This window comes from Dermacentor albipictus, chromosome 8, assembly GCF_038994185.2.
Source record: "Dermacentor albipictus isolate Rhodes 1998 colony chromosome 8, USDA_Dalb.pri_finalv2, whole genome shotgun sequence".
In the NCBI taxonomy this organism is placed as follows: Eukaryota; Metazoa; Arthropoda; class Arachnida; order Ixodida; family Ixodidae; genus Dermacentor; species Dermacentor albipictus.
The window spans coordinates 17,630,638-17,638,417 of NC_091828.1; the positions used below are offsets into that span (position 1 = coordinate 17,630,638).

The 7,780-nt window shown below is 40.7% G+C and overlaps 1 long non-coding RNA gene across 1 annotated transcript; it reads right to left on the reverse strand.

Annotated features, from left to right (window-relative positions):
- Positions 1 to 1,035: 1,035 nt before the first annotated feature.
- Positions 1,036 to 7,225, reverse strand: LOC135920837 (uncharacterized). The gene is made up of 4 exons (XR_010570339.2): positions 6,767 to 7,225; positions 5,925 to 6,015; positions 2,946 to 3,131; positions 1,036 to 1,191 (listed from the first exon to the last, which is right to left on the reverse strand). It is a non-coding gene; the product is annotated as an uncharacterized lncRNA (long non-coding RNA).
- Between the last annotated feature and the right edge of the window lie 555 nt (positions 7,226 to 7,780).

Sequence of the window (7,780 nt, forward strand, 5' to 3'; positions counted from 1 at the left end):
GCACCAACCTAAGTGTTATGTGCCTTCTTGTTAGTGTCGAATGCTGCGATCGGCAGAGAAACGGATTTCTGGAGCAATATAAAGTATTAGGTACTGTGATCTCAGTTCTTTCACTGCTGTTTAAGCATTATAGGGTCTTAAAGTAAAAAAACGAGGAATAAATACATGCATATTTTACGTCACAACCCTCATAAGTATTTAGTAGTCTGGATTATAAAGGATTCCAGATTTACAACGCAGGACAGATTTTATTCCACTGAAAGAATGGCATCATGCCAATGATTCTGCATTTGGTGCTATATTTATTTGTATTTAGTTCAGTTGGAATGTGTGTATCGTCAGCGATATCGCTTGACATGTTTTAGATTGACTGTTTTCTAAATTTAGGCAAATTCGTATTTGCAAATAACCTTGTATGACACCAAGAACTTGCTTAGCAGGAGTATTTCTAACATTTGCAAGATATGAGGCTCTTGAATGCATATCTAAGCCTGGAGTACACGCCGCCCCCTAATCTCATCAGCAAGTTTCTGGAACTCATCTACGAGGTTTCTTATGATGAATGTAAAGTTGCTTGAACGGGAGAAATAGGGAACTTATAAGAGGTGAATTATGCAGCATAAGAATGATGTCAGCAAGAAGCAAGCATCAAGAAGCACTGTCACTCAATGTGCATAGACATCAAACACAAGAATTATTTGGGATGATTTAAAATTCTGGCATTGGAACGAGATGTCTTTTAATGTATATATAAACTCTGATTATTCACTCTACTACCACTACCTTCATTAGAAACATTCATAATCATTATCCTATCTATGCCACATCATCCTAGCTAATATTCAAGCCTTCATAAGCTGCTTTTTTTACTGCTAATTCTCTGTGGGAAACAGGTGTCCGTATGAAGACCATTACCCGTTTTTTGATAAATGATAAGGGGAAAACTTCACACCAAAAATGCATTCAGCTTGAGCAAGTTCTGTGTTTGATGCTGTTGATTCTTTTTTCCCTTTGCCATCATTGACCCACCTGGTTAGCTAAGTAGACAGAAAAGCTGCAGGAGAAAGGTGCGGGTGCCAAACCAGACTTGTGCCCCAGGGGACCTTTTCATGGTCACTGGAGGAACTGCCTGTGGCCTCGGCATCTTCCTTGAGGGCCATGGCCATGTCTAAGAAACCTTGTCTCCACAGGCTGCACAAAGAAAGATAATTTGCTGAGCTAAGTCTTTTTCTTAAAAGAACCCATTTAAGTTGTATTCGTGGCTTTGCACCACAAAACTGACACATGACTGGCCACTCAAGACACTTTATGTGTATTCGCAGGCTTATTCCTTGGAAAAACAGTTTTATGTAGCACAGAATGAGTAACAGTAACAAAAAAGTGTATCAGGAGGCTTTCATACTGCTCTACAACTTTAGATTGACACATTTCATTTAAATATTTGAGATATTTAATAACTAATTAAGAATTTTGTAATTAGGCAGAATGCACAAAATAATCAGAGTATCTTCAAGCGATGGCAAACATTACCTTCATTTTGTCTAGTTACATCGCATTTACATATTTCTAAATCTTGGTGCATGATAGTTAAGCCACCCTGTAGATCAAAAAACAATATTAAAATTTTCATAATCATCTCTTGCGTGTTATTGGTGGCTATGGCTGCTTCAAGTTATTCTTTCAGTATGGTACAAGCAGTTTTGAAGTGAAATTGTTTTGCATCGAGGGCATGCAATCTAGACAATCAAGCAAAAGGTCAAGTTGTGTTCACTATTCAGATGTTTAACTAAGAAGCTGCAGGAAAAGGAAACAGGACACAACACCTAATAAACAATGCAAAATTTGAAAATTTAAATTGAACAAGAAACCAGTTTTTGAAAACACAGAAAAAAAGCCAGCAGCTTACACTGAATACACCCTTGCTATGTACTCCAAGTGAAGTTGTTACCGCAATGCTTGGGCACCATATGAACGTAACAATCAACAACTTCGAGCAGAATATTAACACCACTAAATGAACTGGCCTTTGAAGATTCTTGATCTGAAATCCTCAACGACTTGTTCTGGCGTTTAATCTGTCAAGCTCAATCTGTATTCTCAAAAGCTGGCTCTCGGCCATAATTTCTCTAAATGCAACATCAGCTTAAATCTCAAGATAGGGTTGACACCTGTAAATAAAGTGGATAATGCATGGCAAACATCATGAACTCTCTTACATGTTAACCAGAGGGTTCACTCATGCAGCCATGAAATTGTGATGCAGACACGATATATTGAAGCTGGTTTTGTGAAATGTTTCATGCTTCCAAGGCTTCTTCAGTTGTGAAAGCTGTCTCCACTAGCTAAATAAGCGATGAGAATAAAAAAAGAACTTCAACATGCTCGCAATACATTGGCCATTTGCAAGTAAACAGCAGCCTTCTTGGACTTTAAAATGCAATGTGTTCAGAGCCCTTTCCCTCTCTTTTTCTGCTTTGGAAACAGTTTAACATGTGTTCAGTAGGCGTCGAGAAAGGGAACAGAAAACACTGTGCACCACTGATTTCTAACATGTTTCGCTGGATGCAGCACACCGCACCGGATGCAAGTGTAGCCACTGGAAATGCGATGTCATGCAGTCGCTTGTCCTGGAAGCAGGGCATATGGTGGACTAACTAGTGCGTGCAATCAGATAATATTGCTGCCGAAAAACTTTTCTTCGTGGTTTTTCACATTTTAGGAGGTCTCTACATGTCTGGCAAGTGCTTTTATGACAATCTGAACCCGTATACGATAGTGTTGTCTTACATCAAGTTTTTTCTGATTTACCAGTGTTTCCATTGCACGCCACTTATGTTAGCGACACTGTAGACACTACAATGGAAAAATTCTGGACACCTCGAAACACTGCTTGGGTAGTTTATGGCACATCAGGCAGGCATGTTAGGGGAAGAAATGCCACACACCCGTGCAACAAAGTGGTGCCGCAAAGTTGTGAAGCACCAACTTCCGGGACAAGGCCGGCTTTAGTCGAGGGCACTCGATGTGCTGTTCATCCCCTGTAGTAGAGATCAGTTGCGTGGACCCTTTTATACTGGCTGTCTTTTCTGGCCGGAACCTTGGCAACAGCTTCCACGATACTTTTTTTGAACCTGCAATATGTGCAGAGAAAGTCACATCACTGTGCGTTGATTGTATGGCTTTATTGTTCTACACATTCTATCAAATGATTAAAAAATACAGTTAACACATTTTTACTACTGTATATAGACAGTCTAGTTGCTATACATGCGAAACATTACCATTCCTCTGACAGAATGCAACAATAGAAGCGTACACTGTAAAGCTACTTTAAAATTTAAATTGATGTGACACCGTATGAGCATACAGTATGCTTACTGTATGCTCTAGCCCTGTGTCAAGAAAAAGTTAATTGTCAATCATTTATGGTGTATTTCTGCTTATTCTGGGTCATCAAACTGTACAATGTTCCAAGTTTACACATTGTTGGCTTTTGATTGCCTATGTGATCCGTTTCCTACTTACGCATGCAGTAATCCCACTGTAATAAGGAAAAAGAGAATAGGAAATGCCGTGATAATCTTCCACATTTGATGACGGCAGGAGCAATGGCCAATAGCATGTGGTTGAAGCTGCATAAATACTAAGTTTTCACACAGCTTAATTATTCAGCAAGTAATAAAGAGCTATCCTGTGCACCTCTGCATGACCAATAAAATCTGATTACTTGACACTGCACTAAGGCTGCCGCTTGGTACTGTGTGGCAGTTCAGCTTTGGTTTTCTGATATACAGAACTGTTTAGGTACCAGTAGTTTACTTTGCGATAAAATGGAGCTTGGAGCACTGGTCATTTGCACATAAATAATGCGACAGCAAATATAACAAAAGGATAGGAATATGGGTCTTTCGGAAAAAGTACATACACATTATGATTATAATGTGATGTGATGCCACAATGAAACAGAAAGCAACGCATAGAAGTGGACGGTGCTTACATGCCACCAAGGTTATTGGACAGACAGTACTTCAGAAGTGCCCACAACACAATGTGTTGGCGGGCTAGTTGGTGTGAGTCCATAAATACTTTGTTAAGCGCAAAACAATGGACACAAGAAAGACGACCGGCACAAGGCGCTACACTCAACTGACATCACTTTATTGCGTCGCTCCTTTATAAATAGTAGAATATAGAAGAACATGCGCAGTGAGCACCATGTGCAGAGACCACCAACAACCAATCACAAGAGCGTACTCATGCGACGGGATCCAAAAAACCATATTGAGCACTGCACAAGGTTAAAGAAGGCACACTAATGCACTGTGACCCTAATGACTGTATGAAGAAAGCTTCCGATAACTCTCGGGCGGTGGTATCACAGCACTTTTTCAAAATCGTAGTATCACAAAACATGGCTTTGCACTTTTATATTTTACAATGTTGAGCAAAATGGGAACCTGTGCCTGTTGGAATGGATTGCTTAGGTTCGCAATGTTTCGTGATACTACGATTTTGAAAAAGAGCCGTGATACCACCGCCAGAGAGTTATCGGAAGTTTTCTTCATACAGTCATTAGGGTCACAGTGCATTAGTGTGCTTTCTTTACACCTGTACAGTGCTCAATATGTTTTTTTTTATTCTGTCGCATGAGTGTGCTTTTTTGATCAGATGTTGGTGGTTCCTGCACATGGTGTTCACAGCGCATGTAATTCTAGATTCTGCTGTCTACAAAGGAGGGACGCAATAAAGTGATGTCAGTTGAGAGTAGCGCCTTGTTCTGTCGTCTTTCTTGTGTCCGTTGTATTGTGCTAAAAAAGCAATGATGTATTCCTTGTGTGTGTTTGAAGACAGCTCCACACGCAGTAGCGATTCCAGTATTGCTGCCCAGTGGTTTAGCTCGCCGCAGTTTGAAGTGCCACAAATCATAAGGAGAGAAAACTGCATTATAGTCTTGTTGCAAACAAGAATATAACGTGAAGTGCATTCTGAGGCCAGAAACTATAAAAAAAATACATTTAGTGTAAATAAAATAAAATAGTGTAATACATTTAGTGTAATAAATAAAATAGTGACTTACACTAAATAAAATTTAGTGTAAGTCAAATACATTTAGTGTAAATATCACACTATGATGGTGCACAATGGTGGTAATCTGTAATAATATAAAAGGTGCCTTAATGTTACAACAAAAGCTGACATTACTTAATAATAGCCCTGTAAAATTTAGCATGCAGGGGAACCGCTTGGTTAAACAATAGTGATGTATTGTCTATGTACACAAGTATTACCCACGCATTTCTGCCATTGTCTAAATGGCATAAATGAATGGGTAATACTTGTATACATAGATATTACATCTCTATTGTTTAACCAAGTGGGTAAACTATGTCTGCCTGACACAAGATTAGAATTAAGCCATAAATTATATATAGTCACCCTAACAGTAACACCTCACTTGAACTTCACAGTAAGTAGACGCCTGTTGATGCCAGCCTCCCCCAATGCTAAACTGTGCTGCATGCTCTACAGAGAAATTATAGTGGTATCACTCAACTCTGAAGCAATTCAGGACTGCAGCACTGTAGAAGACATCTACAAATGTCCCATTTCATGCATAACAGCCTGAATTGCTTGCACATCTTACCAAGTGCAAATTAAAATTTCTTCTTGTTTAGCATTTTTGCCTGCTAGACCACAATCCAATGTCATCAATATATTAACATATTACCTCAAAGAACCTAATTTGGCTTATAGATTAACACCTTTGCATACTGCCACAGCTGCACTCTGTCATATGCGTTGCAATCATAAAGGAGTGCTGGTCCACCAGCACTCCAATGTCACCAACAGTGATCACCTACACAGCTAAGTAAATGGTCATGATTCAGGTGGCAAACAGCTAAGAGAAAAAAAAATCCACTCACCTTGTGAGCTACAATACTGCAATAACTTAAGAGAGATGGACCCATTGCAGGCGGCAGACCTCTTCTCAGCTCCAGCACAACAGCAACTTGCCTTTCAGTAAAAGAAAAGGATTGATTAGTAATGATAAGTTACCTTGTTTTTGCTGAGTATCAATACAATCTGGCTTTCATGCATATCCACTCTCCGCTTTAGTAATACAACTGAATTATTCGTCAAATAAAAGAGTCTATGATGCTACCATTCGCTTCTCTTGCATGTCCAAATTTTTTCGCACTGATACCCCATTTACTGTTTGCTTACTGACACGAATGCCTTGACTGCCCAGACATCATTCGAAGCAACACGTCTCGCTGCACCGCAAAAAGTTGCACCGAGGAAACACAGCAGGGCAGCCAGAGCAAAGAACTTTTTTTTTCTGGTCACAATTAAAACGTGCACCCAAGCAAGAAAGTAACGATCACAGGTAGTGAGCGACTGCTATTGCCTCGAACGTTTATTTCTGTATTTTAACAGAAGTTCGTGTATCGGATACAGTATGCTCTCAAGCCAATACAAGCGTCAATACAAGAGCTCAACTGAACGCAGTTTTATTCTACGCTTTTAACGCGAGTGAACAAAAGGTTAGAAGTACCTCACGGAAATTGCGATCGAGCCAATCGCGCTACGACTGGAATCGATCTGAAAAGATAGGGCGATCCCTTTCCCCATTCATGCGTCATTTTTGCCCCAAGACGTTGCATAGTGGTCTTTTGAAACAATATTTCTGTTCGCGACACCGGCTTACCACACATCATTTTAACACCTACGTTATGCAAACCAAATAAGATTAAAATGGGCTTACCTCATGAGCAAGTTACGAGCGCGCGTAGACTGTTGAACACCCGTTGAGAGCAAGCAGACTATCCGTGTCCAAGCGCATACGTGCACCCAAACACAGGACAACTTCTTCGATGCCGCAGCGTGCAGAGTTTTGTACACGAAGTGAAAGACATCCAGCGCAAATATCTCCGCGCGATGACGGCAAATGACGAGCGCACAAGCGTACACAACACAGCGACAAATTCGGAACTTTGCCAATTCGAACGTGCCGAGACCCAAGCAGCGTAACCATCCATCGTTTCTGTTCTTCGCTCCCGATGCGTCAATCTCTCTTCCTTGGGGTCTTGCTCCACTCTTGAGCACAAATCAAGAGATATTTACGGCGAATTAACAACATTTACAACACAACTCGAAAAATGCCGGCTGACTACTCATGTGCATCTCCGCCCGCCACTCCTAACGGACGCGCAGCGCGCGCTGCCCCCTGGTGCCGCACTCTGAGCGCGGAGAACCGAACAGAATCGGTTTCGTTTTCGCATTTGTGCTGTAGTTACTGGAACTGCAGTTTAATTGCTTGACAATTAATTGAATTCTAAAAGAGGAGAACGCTTTCTCTCCCACAAGTTAGTACGTTTTATACAAAAGGAGAGAGAATTCAAAAAGCAGAAAGGCAGAGAGGTCAACCAAAGCATTCGCTACTGGCGATAGCAAACCCCTGTGCTACAATGAAATGCAAAGCAGTGCACTGCGATGCGTCCATAAGCTCTAGTACAGGGATAATTTGGGCTGGTTAGTGCATGTAATGAACGGGTAAATAATGAGTTGTGTCATAACCTTACCCATGCATAAAGCACATGGAACTAATGGTGTTGCATCCTAGGTCAAAAAGAAATAAAGCTTGAATCGTTACATCTCGGCACTGGGCATTCTTTCTTTCCGTATTATTTTTTTCTTCTTTTTGACAGTATACACAGTACTAGCACGGTAATAGGTCCTTCATCTTCAGTCACCTTCCAGTAGTTTACACACATGTCGG